The sequence below is a fragment of the Gossypium raimondii genome, chromosome 6 (genome assembly GCF_025698545.1).
Source record: "Gossypium raimondii isolate GPD5lz chromosome 6, ASM2569854v1, whole genome shotgun sequence".
Taxonomy (NCBI): Eukaryota; Viridiplantae; Streptophyta; class Magnoliopsida; order Malvales; family Malvaceae; genus Gossypium; species Gossypium raimondii.
In genome coordinates this window covers 50,590,715-50,598,230 of record NC_068570.1, presented here as the reverse complement: position 1 = coordinate 50,598,230, position 7,516 = coordinate 50,590,715, and the positions used below count along the sequence as shown (strand labels likewise).

The 7,516-nt window shown below is 30.7% G+C and overlaps 1 pseudogene; it reads right to left on the bottom strand.

Moving 5' to 3' along the window:
• Window positions 1-2,658: 2,658 nt before the first annotated feature.
• On the bottom strand, window positions 2,659-3,850 carry LOC105772054 (tryptophan synthase beta chain 2, chloroplastic-like; annotated as a pseudogene).
• Between the last annotated feature and the right edge of the window lie 3,666 nt (window positions 3,851-7,516).

Sequence of the window (7,516 nt, the reverse complement as noted above, 5' to 3'; positions counted from 1 at the left end):
TCCTTTTGAACCTTTTCATTTGATATACTTTTCGAATAACTTCATTTTCAACCTTTTCATTGATTCGGTAATACCGAATGTAATGCCATGGTATCTTTCAATCATGGTCTTTTTCCTTTTCGAGTATAATACCATGATGTATTTCAATCATGGTAATTTCCTTTTCAATTCAAATCAAGACAATATTAAACATCAATACATAGATACAGATATAAATATATCAATTAATCTTATAAATTCAAATGTAATACTTTAAAATGATATACGAACTTACCTCGACAAAAATAGTTGTAAAAACGAAGTCGACGACTAACCCGACACATTAGCTTTTCCTCGATTTAAATATGTTTGATTCGGTTTTTTTATGTAAATAATAATTTTCATTCAATTAAACCATTCAAATAACTTAATATAACTAATTCAACTTATAACCCTTATCAATGGAAAATTTACAAAATTACTTCAATATTTTACCTTTTATGCAATTTAGTCCCTAAACATGAAACTTATGAATTATCCAAATTTAACCAAAATATCCTCTAGCCGAATTTCATAGGGTTCACAATCAGCCCATTTTAATCATCATTTCACAATATTTCTATGAAATTTTACTATTTTCACAAATAAATCCCTAAACATTAAAATCATTAAAAATCACTTAACAAAATACTTATATTTATCAAACAAACTCATGAACCTATCAACCAAATTCACAAACACACTCATGGTAAGTCCCTAAAATTTTAACAGTTTTACGAATTGACACCCAGTTAGCTAAAATAAGCTAAAATGATCTCAAAAACATAAAAATTATTAAAAACGGACCTCAAAATCACCTACATGCATTGAAGAGAGTTTGACCGAACCTCCTTTGCTCCAAAAATGGAGTTTCTCACAGTTGGGGAAGAACAAAAGGAAAATATGTTTTTGCTTTTCTTTTTATTTATTACCTATTATTTACTTTATTATTATTAAAATATATCATATAAATTAACAAAAGCTAGCCACCAACCATCCACTAATTTATGGTATGATATATTTACCATTTTATTCCATTTAATTACCTTTCTCTAGCTAGTTGACACCTCTAATTAATAGAAATTTAATTTTGCAGCTCTTACGATTTAGTCCTTTTCAATTAATTAACTATCTAAACGTTAAAATTTCCGGACCAAACTTCATTATACTTATATAATCACTCCATAAATATATAATAAAATATTACAAGCTCGGTTTATAGAAATGCGGTCCTGATATCTCATTTCTCAAAACCACTTGACTTACGGAATTAACCACTTGAACTTGACTATACGATCAATTAACGAAATTGATTAAATAAAAATTTCAACAATACTATGCTTGACTCATAAATATTAATTAATAATATTTATGAACTCATTTGTCGGATTTGTGGTTTCGATACTACTATTTTTGACGCCACTAAAAAATAGGCTGTTACAAATTAGAGCCGTTTGAAAGGGTTGTGGATTCATCTTGTTTCCAAGGCTCCTTAGGACTTCTACACGCCACTTTTCATCCTTTTCATTTATCTTCTTTATTTTCTTCTTTATTCTATTTTGTTCTTGTTTAATTATTTCATTTATTTAATTATTTTTTATCTTAATTATTTGTTTTAATTGCTACCCTTTTAATTCTTAGATATGATTTGGATTTGTTTGTGTTTAAGGTTGTGTCAAACTCTAAGTTCTCCATTCGTCTAGAGCCCTAGACCAAATCCGCGACTTGGACAAACTTGTGATCTTATTCAGCATGCGTCCTTATCATTTTCATTTTCAATGAAATGGAAATTTTCAATAGTTTATCAAACACACCCTTAGTTATTTTGTTAATATTTTCATTCTATACTCATATAGGAAAGGAACTTATTACAATATCTAATGTGAATTGAGCACTAGTAATCTTATGCATATATATATTGTTGAATAATCTTATGCATATTTTAATTACTCTTTTAAAATATTGAGATTTTAGTAACAAATTTTTATATATACAACTGCCAGCATAATTTATAATATTTGAAAATTAAAAGAAAATATTTTATTACAAGAAATTTCTTATTAGTAATTTAAATATTACATATTTTGTATAAAATTATTCATAAATCAGTAACAAGTACATTTATCAAAGTCATGTATTTTTAATGTTGAAAGTATTATTAAAGTACATACATTGAATTTTCATAGATAAATTAACCAAATTATGTATCTTCAATACCAAATTATGTATCTTCAATCTGATTAATGTTAATTTTTCAAGATTAACTACATATCACATTAAAACAATTCATGTACAAAAGGAGGAAGAGTAGGGTAAGCACATTGACACTAGGGTGGGTTGTGTCATGTGAAAATAATATATACAGGGTCATTGGTCCTTCTCTCCACTTAACCAAGTTTGACAGTTTCCCATCTATTGAAACATAAAAGCAAGTAAAGAGAGGGAAGATCAAACGTAAGATATCTTAATGAACATCTAAAAAATATTATACAAAGTTTTATTTGATCAACACTCATATTTATGATTAACAAAATTAGTGATAGATGGTTAATCTTCTAACAAAAAATGCCATCGATATTTTATCTTAAAGCTTATCCAAGAATCTTAGGTGCATTTGTACACCCAACCTTGGTATTGGTATCAATCAATCAATTGATCTGGTTGGTATTGGAATACAATGGTAGCATCTTTATCTCTACGACTGCTGAGATTCACCACAACCTTGGTGCCATTGGGTAGAGTAGGACATAGTTTCTCCAAGAAAGCCAATGCGTGAGAAGCCTCCAACGCTTGAAAAATGCCTTCCAATTGGCATAGTTGTCGATATGTTGCAACAGCTTCTTCACTAGTTGTAGTATGAAACTCTGCCCGACCTATTTCTTTTAAAAATCTCACATTCGGTCCAACCCCGGGATACTTTAGCCTGCATGTCATTAATTTATCATAAATTGGTGTTTTATTTATCATCTTCACTTTGGTTCTAAAACTTAGAATACTTATTATATAATAAATAAATGATTACATACCCTACACCAATAGAATGTGGACCCAAAATTTGCCCCTCTTCATCTTGCAACAGATAACTCATTACTCCATGATACACACCAACATCTCATCTGGTTAGAGTGGCGGCATGCTTGCCACTGTTTAGCTCAAACCCAGCAGCCTCCACCCCAATCAACCTTACATCTTCATCATTTATGAATTCATGGAACAAACCTAGAGCATTGGATCCACTCCCTATACAAGCCACCAATATATCTAGTCTTCCACCCTATTTCTCCATTCCCTATTTTTTGGTTTCCTTTCCAATGATAGATTGAAATTCACATACCATGCTGGGACATGGATGAAGCCCTACTGTCTTTTCGGCTAGATAATATTTTGTTTCCAAGTTCCCCATTAGTGCCCTTATGGCTTCTGAGCTCCCATCTTTGAATGTTCCATCAATAGATTCTACCTCAGCTCTAAGATGCTTCATCAACAGGACATTAGAAGCCTGTTTTTCCATATCTGTGGATTGCATGAAGATAGTGCAGTCCAAAGAAAGTTTTACAAATGTCGTTGCTATTACAACTTCATGCTGCACAGCTCTGGTGCCAGCCAATATGCTATTCCAGCCCATCCACTTGGCAATCATTGCCTGTGCTATGGCGTTGTTTATTTTGTAAGTAGAGCCATGGTTAGGATCCTCTCTCTTTAGATAAATCTCTGGTCCTTCTCCTTTACTATTCTTGTAGTGATATGTCAACCACTGAGCAAAATATAAAAGTGTCTCTCTCCTAACGTAGTCCCTTAATGCTGTTGTGAGCTCCTCGAAAAAGTAACCCATAAGAGTAATGATATGGTTTTTGACGATAGTGTCAGCCTTTTTTTGGGCACTCGTCAAACTAGTTATAGCTGACTATCTAACCAAGGCAGCTTAGCCTCCGAATAGGTCATCTAGTTTGTCTAGAATTGCTTTGGCATTTTTTCAACTCTTTAAATGCTTATAAAAAGTGTTCGTCACACTTGACAACCTATATCAACAAGTTATCTCATCAGACTCCTCCCATCATTTTCTAACCTCAGCTTGAGTGGTTAGTAGACATCTATTATCAAGGACTGTTTTGAGTTTCTCACAACTTAAGACAATCATGAGGTTCTTTTTCTATTCCTTATAATTATTTATGTTTAGTTTGTTCTTAGTAAGTATGTTTAATAAGGGAGTAGGTTTCAGTTTTTAAACTGAAAAACAAAATATACATTCAGTAATATCTTTGTATTAAGAAAATTTTGAGAAATCCTTTTGCAACATACGATTTGAATAAAGACGATGCATGTGTCTTATATTAATCCTTGAAAACATCTGTAAGTCGTTGTAGTGATAATTCCTACACATATTAAAGTAAGTCACCTTGGGAAATCTTAATCAACTAGTAAGAAAATGGATTTCCACCCAATTAATACATGAACCTAATTCTTTAAACATTCACACACACAAATAATAGCTTCACAATTACAACATAATTCTTCTTACTTTCAAGAAATCTCCTCAATGACATGGCAATCCTACCGCGGGGTAGTTACATTGTCATGCCATCACAAGAGACCATTGATGGTGGTTGTAGGTCTTGTTTAGAGACCTTCCACACAATCTTTTAAGAACATGTAAGATTTTTATGTCTGATTTCAATCACAAATGATTAATAAATGTATCACAAGTACATGTGACATTATCTTCCTAAATTATATAGCATGCTTATCATACATATGGATGAACATACTTTGCAGTCAATTTAAATATCCTCATACTATCACAGAAAAGCATAAAATTAGACGAATTTGATCAACCAAAGTTTCTACGATTCCATCCTAAGGAAAAAATTATAATTATTACCCCAAAACATACTTTGGGTCTTCTGGGCGAAAGCCAAATATACTGAGTTTTGGGTTTTCTCCAAAACCAAAAATAACTTGAAAAGTACCGAAAGGGTCTGCTATCGAATTGCTATCGCCACTATGGGCTTTCGCCACCCCCATGGTTGACAATGATGTTGTCGTTGTTGGACCATCATTGACCACCACCGTCGACCACCCTCGTCCGCCACCACCATCAAACCACCATCGTCGTACCATTGATGGCCTCTACCTCCTGACTGTCAATCTTTTGTCGATTATCTGGGTTGGGTTTGCATTATCTCGATCAGTCCTGGATACGTCTCGATTCTCCAAGATTCATCAAAAAATTCGGTTACAAAATACTTCTGTTTGTTTCTGACTCACATGAATTATTTTAAAAAAGTAAATAAAACTTACGTGGAGATGATAGTCCACGATCTAATTACAAATCTAAAAAAAATATTAAAATAGTTGTAATAACCCAAATTTTCCTGGCCCACATACATTTCAAAAAAAAAAAACAAATAAATAAAAATATAATAAATAAAAATAAAGCCAAATAAAAAATATTATTAAAGGTCCAATAAAAACAGTCCATAAAGTCTGGCTACAATTTTTTTTAACCCAATTACAATAATGGCTTAAACCCATTACCCAAACCCAAAATACATTACATTAACCCGAACAAATACCCAAATAATACAGCCCAATACCAAACCCGAATCAGCTAGACCCGATAGACCCTAAACCCAAGCCTCAGAATTCAGCTCGAATCGGTGGACTACCCTAGAAGCTTCTAGGGTTTTCGTTGGCACCACAACAGTAGATCCGGACCCACGCGTGCATCACCACCAGGCGCGTGTAACGTTCTCCCCACGGGTGCGCCTCCAGCTGGCTGAGAACCTGCAAAATACACACGAAAACAAGCAGCAAAAAGGAGATAACAGAATAACGGAGGGGATTTTGGGGAATTTTTCTTTTATTATTTATTTTTCAGAAATCGCTATAAAAAGCCATTCAAGTACTGTAAATTTTTACACACACAGAGGCAGATATTGAAAGCAAAAAAAAAAAAACATTCAAAGAAAAAGTCCGAAAGGTGATTGAAATTTTCCTTCGAATCTGGTTTTCTTTTCTTTTTTCTTTCAGTTTTTTTCCTATGAGTGTTTAGTTCTTTATTTGAGTAGAAAAGGAATAAAAGAAAGTGATTAAGGAGTGTAAACGTACCAGGTAGTCGAGTTCTTGCTCTTTCTGCTGTCATCGGAGTTGAAGTGAGGATCGAGGGCTCCTGGACGACGAATCGTCAAAACGGCGCAAAGGTCGTATGTTTCTTTTTAGGTTTTGTGAAAAGTGAAGAAGTTTTGTAGGTTTTTAGCCTTTGAACGCAGGGATAAAACGTCGTCGTTTAGAGGCAATACGATGGCTTTGAGACAGCGTCGTTTTGAAGACCAGATCCGAGCGGTGACCCAGTCCGGGGTAGGATCCACGCATGATGGAGTAAATGGTCTATTTGCTCATCAGGTCCCAGCCTAAATTGTGTCGTTTTCTGCGATTGTTTTTAACTATTCAAATGCTTGCGTTTAATTGCCAATTTAGTCCTTCAATATTGAATTAGATTTCAATTTAATACAAATTTTTTTTTTCAATTCAATAATATTTTTTATAATTAGTCCTATTTTTACATATTATCAAATTTAACATTATTTTAATATTTAATTTTGATAGTGTTTTTGAATTTACTATTATTATAGTTTAAAATATAATAAGTTATTATTTTAGTTTTGATACTTTTAAATTCATTATACACTAATATTTTGAATTTATTATATATTTATTTAATTTTGTGTTTCCTTTTATTTCAAGTTTTATTTAAGCTCCATTTTTAAATTTATTTTATTATTATAATTATTGTTATCAATTTCAAAATATTTTTTTTCATATCTAATTTTGTCTTTAAAAGTTTTTTAGATAAATTAATTCTTATCTCAATTCATTATTTTTAACATTATTTTGATATTTAGCTTATATTATTTTCAAATTTATTATTAATACAATTTTTAAGATATAATACACAATTCTTTCAAATTATTATCAATATGTTTTAAATTTATTAAACATTACTTCAAAATTTTTATTGTACACTTTTATTTCCCAACTTGATATATTATTATTTGTTCCATCATTCTTGATATATTTTATAAAAATTTATATGTTACTTTATATTTTTGAATAATGTATTTTAGAATATAACTCAAAATTTTATTTTCACAATAATATTACATGATTCTTTTATATATGTATATATAATTTATATGGAACTATTTTAGTGTACATATATGTGTATAAAATATATTATTAATTTGAATTATAAAATTTTACATATTTTCTATACATAAATACTTTATTTCTTAAAATTATTTATTTCATTTACTTTATTTTGATTATTTATTATCAAATTGTTTTCAAATCTTCATATTAATTATTTTATGTTATTTTATTTTTAATCAAAGTATCCTTGGAAAATTGATTATTAATTTATTAGATGCTTAATTATTAATATTGATGTTTGTACAATATGATTAAAATCGTTGTTTGTCTTTGTATTACATGCTTGATT